Below are 6,935 nucleotides of genomic sequence, written 5' to 3' on the forward strand. Positions count from 1 at the left end.
GTGACCTCTGTGGGCAAGGTTGTGTTATTACAGCACAGCACACGTCCACCTCACGCTGTAGATTGAAGCAAGATTATTTTTTTTTTTTTTGAGTGGGCGAATGTATGTGACACTAGAATAGACCTATCACCGTATTAACCCCTTAAGGACAGCGTTTTCCAGTTTTTACACTTTTGTTTTTTCCTCATTACCTTTTAAAAATCATAACTCTTTCAATTTTGCACCTAAAAATCCGCATGATTGTTTATTTTTTGTGCCACCAATTCTACTTTGTAATGACATCAGTCATTTTACTCAAAAATCTACGACAAAACGGAAAATGAAAAAATAATTGTGCGACAAAATTGAAGAAAAAAGGCAATTTTGTAACTTTTGGCGGCTTCCGTTTCTACGCAGTACATTTCTTGGTAAAAATGACACCTTATCATTATTCTGTAGGTCCATACGGTTAAAATGATACCCTACTTATATAGGTTTGATTTTGTCGGAGGGCTCATTTTTTGCGGCGCGATCTGAAGTTTTTTGCAGTACCAATAGACTTTTTGAAAAGTGACTTTTTGATCACTTTATTCATTTTTTTCATGAAATAAAAAGTGGCCAAAAATACGCTATTTTGGACTTTGAAATTCTTTTGCGCATACGCCATTGACCATGTGGTTTAATTAATATATTTTTAGAATTCGGACATTTTCGCATGCGGCGATATCACATATGTTTATTTTAATTGACACTTTTTTTTTTTAAATGGGAAAAGGGGGGTGATACAAACTTTTATTAGGGAAGGGGTTAAATGAACTTTATTAACTTTTTTTTTTTTTCACTTTTTTTTTTGCAGTGTTCTAGCTCCCTTAGGGGACTATAACACTGCACACTGATCTTTTACATTGATCTTTATTATCCCATAGGATAACATAGATCAATGATTCTGCCGCTTGACTGCTCATGCCTGAATCTCAAGCACTGAGCAGTAATTCGGCGATTGGACACCAGGAGGCAGGTAAGGGGACCCTCCTTGTGTCCTACAGCTGTTCGGGATGCAGCGATTTCGCTGCAGCGATCCCGAACAGCCACCTGAGCTAACCGGCAGCAGTTTAGTTTCACTATAGACGCGGCGATCAACTTTGAACGCCACGTCTAAAGGGTTAATAGTGCACGGCACCGCAATCAGTGCCGTGTGCTATTAGCCACGGGTCCCGGCCATTGCTAGGTGCCGGGCCCGACCCGCTATGATGCCGTGGCCCCTGCGTTGTAGTAAGGGAGGGGGCTCGGGACGTACCGGTACGTCCTTGGTCTTTAAGGGGTTAAATAGGGCAAAGCTGCTTCCATGAACTTAAAGTGTAACTCTGATGATACTCTGGCAGCAGGATACCTGTTTAAGAGGCTAATAACACGTACAGTATGGTTTGCATATTTGAAGCTGTGTTCAGTCATTTAGTTCACATTGATAGCTGTAGCATAAAATCTTCAGCTTCAAATCCTGCATATCAAATGCACAGCAAATACTGTTCATGTGAATACACCCTACATGTGCCGTATTTTGCTGCGTATTTGCTGCTGTATATTTTCCTATCCATTGAAGTCAATGGGTAGGAAAATCTGCACCAGATCCTGTACGTGTGAATGTTTCCTAAGGCCATGTTTACATGGTGGAATTTCCATACAGAATAATGCACGGAATTTACTGCACATTAACTTCAATGGGATTCCTCTTCCCTATTTAGATGGCGGAATTTAAATTGCGGAAAGTTTGCAAAAAATTATAAGTCCAGTCTTATAATTTTGCAGAATTGCGGGCAAAATCCTATTTAACTAAATGGGGCTTGAATTTTGGCAGACTTCTATGTTTAGGGATGTCAGAATTCTGGTGGAATTCCGCAATTCTGTTTAGCAAGCTTTACCACATGGAATTTGTGTGGAATTGCTGAAATTTTGTTGTGTGAATGTACCCTAAATCTTTAGAACTTTGTAGCCAAATACTTGCTTAAATGGGCACTGTTGGATTCAAAAACTTTTTATATGTTGTACATCTTGGCAAAACATTAACCTTCCTAATATACTTCATAAGAAAATTTTATTTTATATTTTACATGGCTAATAAAATCATGGCTTTGTCCAATCTGAGCACAGGCAAGGACAAAGTCCAGCAAGTGAGGGTGGGCTTACACTCCTCTGTACTCTCTCCTGTTTGATAGCACTCCTCTGTGCCCTCTCCTGTCTGATAGTGCTCCTCTGTTCTCTCTCCTGTCTGATAACAATCCTCTGTGATGGCATTCCACTCTACTCTCTCCTCTCTGATAGGACTCCTCTGTGCTCTCTCCTGTCTGATAGCACTCCTCTGTGCTCTCTCCTGTCTGATAGCACTCCTCTGTGCTCTCTCCTGTCTGATAGCACTCCTCTGTGCTCTCTCCTGTCTGATAGCACTCCTCTGTGCTCTCTCCTGTCTGATAGCACTCCTCTGTGCTCTCTCCTGTCTAATAGGACTCCTCTGTTGTTACGATTCGGCAGGCTGGATGTGGATCCTCTGTGTCAGCGAGGGATTGGCGTGGACCGTGTCGGTGGACCGGTTCTAAGTTGCTACTGGTATTCACCAGAGCCCGCCGCAAAGCGGGATGGTCTTGCTGCAGCGGTAGCAACCAGGTCGTATCCACCGGCAACGGCTCAACCTCGCTGACTGCTGAGAAGGCGTTGGACAGAAGGACTAGGCAGAGGCAAGGTCAGACGTAGCAGAAGGTCAGGGCAGGCGGCAAGGTTCGTAGTGAAATAGTAATAGCAGAAGGTCTGGAACACAGGCTTTGGACAACACTAAACGCTTTCACTGGCACAAGGCAACAAGATCCGGCAAGGGAGTGCAGGGGAAGTGAGGTAATATGGACAGGGAGCAGGTGGAAGCTAATTAGGCTGATTGGGCCAGGCACCAATCACTGGTGCACTGGCCCTTTAAATCTTAGAGAGCTGGCGCGCGCGCGCCAGGACGTGACAGCCGGGGACCGGGACAGGTGAGTGACTTGGGATGCGATTCGCGAGCGGGCTTGTCCCGCTATGCGAATTGCATCCCCGCCGGCAATGTCAGTGCAGCGCTCCCGGTCAGCGGGTCTGACCGGGGCGCTGCAGAGAGAGGGACGCCGCGAGCGCTCCGGGGAGGAGCAGGGACCCGGAGCGCTCGGCGTAACATCTGTGCTCTCTCTTGTCTGATAGCACTCCTCTGTTCTCTCTCCTGTCTGATGCAGAGAAATCAGCTGGTAGGGATAAAACCTGGCAAGGTTACCTTATAACTAAGGACAAAATTCCGACATTCAGGTTTGGAGGCGCACACCTGAGGACTCGTTATAGATGAAACCAATGCTGCCTTTATTAAGTGGTAAAAGGCAGTTTATACAATGACAACGCAGGTCACGGGGTCAGGGTCATACCACTGAATTGTTCTGTTTTTGGCTGTATGTTTAGTATCTTTAACATTCAAAGAATTGGCCTATTGATTTCAATAAGCTGGTTATAGCTTATGGATAGTGAGTGGCTGCATGTTAGGAATAAGCAGAAAAAAGCTCAGCTTCGGTGCCACTCTCTTCAGTGGGCCCTCCTGTCTCTTTGGGACAACTCTTTTCGGTCCCTCCTCCACCGGATCCGTCTGCCCCATACGGCTCGTCAGTCACACCTTTGGTGGCTTCGCTCTCCTCCGGGAAGGACGGTCATTTCTCCTACTGCGTTGGCAGGTCTTAACGACTGATGCGAGTCTCCTCAGCTGGGGGTGTGTGTTTCAGGACCGGACGGTTCAGGGCCGTTGGTCCCCCCAGGAAGCCCTTCTCCCCATCAACATCTTGGTGCTTCGGGCCATCTTTCTTTGTCTCCTTCACTGGGAGTTGTTACTCAGGGGTCGTCCAGTTCGGGTCCAAATGGACACAACGCCACAGCTGTGGCTTATATCAAGTGCCAGGGGGCACTCACAGCCTCGCAGCAATGGCGTTCCCTGGTGTCAGTTCTCCCTCCCTTACCTTTTCCCCCTGCTTCCCCTCCTGCCCAGGGGAGTAAGGAAGCTCAAAGCAGAAGGCGTCTCAGCAATTCTGGTGGCTCCAGATTGGCCCCGGCTCTCGTGGTTCGTCAACGTAGTTTGTCTCGTGGCGGATGTTCCCATGCGGCTCCCGGATCGGCCCGACCTTCTCTTTCAAGGTCCTCTCTGCCACCCTAATTCACTGCTGCTGTGATTCACAGCATGGTTGTTGAAACTGCAGTGCTGAGGGCTCGCGGTTTCTATCTCTGAGTCATTCGCACCATGCTTTGGGCGCGTATACCATCCTCTGACAGGATTTATTACAGGACCTGGTGCGCCTACTTTCGGTGGTGCGAGGCCTGATCCCTGTCTTCCGCTGCTTTTTCCTTGCTAAACCTGCTTTCTTTTCTGCAGTCGGGGCTGGAAACGCGTTTGGCACTTAGTTCCCTCAAGGGGCAGTTGTCGGTGCTTTCCATTCTTTTTCAGCACCCCCTGGCTTCTGCCCTCATGTTCGTACCTTCCTTCAGGGTTTGGCTCACGAGGCTCCTCCTTACAGGTCTTTTGCTCTTCCATCCTTTTGCCCACCTCCGTCTCGCCCCAAGGAGCGTTCTCTCCACAACTTGGACGTGGACGTACCTTTAAAAATAATAGCTCATGGCACAAAAAATAAACCCTAGCACAGCTTCGTAGGTGGTGTGATGACTCGCTCTTGCAGACAGGTGTGGTTGCAGTATAGAGGCACGGAAACAAGACTTTTCAAATCAATGTTCAGTGTTTTAATCACACTTGGAAAACAGTCTTAAATACAGAACAAAGGAAAAAGTAACAAAAGTCCACCTGCGTTCCTTAGGTGTTTGTTCACACCTGAGTCCATGCCATGCGGCATCAAGCAAGTCTTTTCCAAGCCTCCAAGCACTCTGCTCACCAGCTTCCACACTTTCATGGAAGATCTCCACACTCAGCTCTCTCTGGCAGTGTGAGCTGCAACATGCCCCTTAGCTGGTGAGGCAGCCTGCCTTTAAGGCCAACAAAAGGTGGCCTGGAATGTGGGGAATTGCCCCCACACAACACTTGACCATTCCCAGTGAGAGCCGTCCCGGATTGGCCTTCCAGCCATACTAACGCCACAGTGTCAGTCTGCATCGCAGCACAGACACGGGATAATTATCAGCTCTTACTTTACCAAGGCCAGGAGCCTTGGTGACACATACCACCCATCAACCATAATGCCCTTCACCTTCTCACATACCCCCTCTCCCTTTTGTTCAACTTGTGCAACAGTGGACTCGTGACAGGACATCGGCGTGGCCTAGCAACTGACCCACCCTGTGTTCAACCCTAAACTTGAAATTCTGCAAGGACAAAAAAGACCAGGTGACCCTGGCATTTTTGTCCTTGACAAACTTCTCGCACTGCGAACATGAGATAGGGCAGCAAAAGATCCAAATTGTTTCCATCTCTAGCCACCACTCGCTTTACCATATTTTTTTATGTTTGGTTAAACCTTTCTACCAGGCCGTCCGTCTGCGGGAGGTACAAGGAGGTCCGTAGCTTTTTTACCTGCAGTAACTTACTGAGCTCTTTCATTACCTTTGACATAAACGGGGTGCCCTGGTCAGTCAATACCTCTTTAGGTAAGTCCACTTGGGAAAACATCTCCATTAGCTCCTTAGCTATGAGTTTGGCCGAGGTATGTCGCAGAGGTAGCTCCTCGGGATACCAAGTCGCATAGTACAGGACTACCAGGATGTGTTGTGCCCCCTAGTGGATTTCGGGAACGGCCTACCAGATCTATAGCGATCCGTTCAAATGGGACCTCGATAATTGGAGAGGGACCAGGGGACTACGGTAATTTGGCTGGGGGCTAGTGATTTGGCATGTTGGGCAAGATTCACAATACCTTTCGATCTCTTTATACACACTGGGCCAGTAAAAGCACTGCAAAATTCGGTCCTGCATCTTCTGCTGGCCCAGGTGCCCCCCTAGAACATGATGATGGGCTAACTCTAACACAAGCATCCGATACGCTTTAGGCACCAACAATTGTTCCACATTCTCACCCCGAACCTGGTTTGCCCGATACAGCATCCCTTTGTGGACCACAAAACGTGTATATAGTCTCGGCTCCTGGTTGTTGTGGTGCACCCTCTACAATTAATACATTTTCCCAGGCCTGAGATAGTCGGAGGTCTGCCAACTCTAGTCCTGACGGCAGTTCCTACCATTACACTCAGTGGTGACGACACGTCCTCTTCCACCGTAGTGGTGGTCACCCCACCCCAATAGTCTCTCCCTATTATGAGTTCACATGGTAACTTCGTGGCAACGACTACCTCATTAGTCCAGCGGCCGGCTGTTGTTGACAAAGTCACCAGGGCGGTGGGATAGTCTTTTAAGTCCCTGTGTATACACAAGACCCCAGCTTGTTGGCAGGTGTACTCAGTGGGCGGCACCAGGTTGGACCTCACTAAAGTCACCATACTACCTGAGTCTATCAATGCCTCCACGACACTACCTCCCACCTTTACCTGGCAGAGGTGACTCAAGTCCCCTGCCCTGGGGACACCCATGGCACACAGTCTTTGGGCATACAGGGACAGCCGGAGTGCATAGTTGGTGTCCATAGGTTTATCCCGCTGGGGACAATTAGCCTGAACATGCCCCGGTTCCTGACACCCCCAACACAGCAACTGGGCGGGGATTTTAGGGCTTTCCAGATGCCTGGGCAAGGGTGGGGACCTCCTGGGTTTAACCGCTCCCTTCCGCAGTTTCATGGTGACCTCAAACCTTTCTACCAGGTCTACCATCCCAAGTGTGTTGCTAGGGGACGCCTGGCCAATCCAGCTCTGAAGGGAGTAAAGCAGAGCCCTCCAGAACATATCGGCCAGGAGACAGTCCAGCATGGCAGTGGGACTCAACATCTCCGGCTGCAGCCATTTTTGCAGGCGTT

Source organism: Hyla sarda, chromosome 2 (genome assembly GCF_029499605.1).
Source record: "Hyla sarda isolate aHylSar1 chromosome 2, aHylSar1.hap1, whole genome shotgun sequence".
Taxonomy (NCBI): domain Eukaryota; kingdom Metazoa; phylum Chordata; class Amphibia; order Anura; family Hylidae; genus Hyla; species Hyla sarda.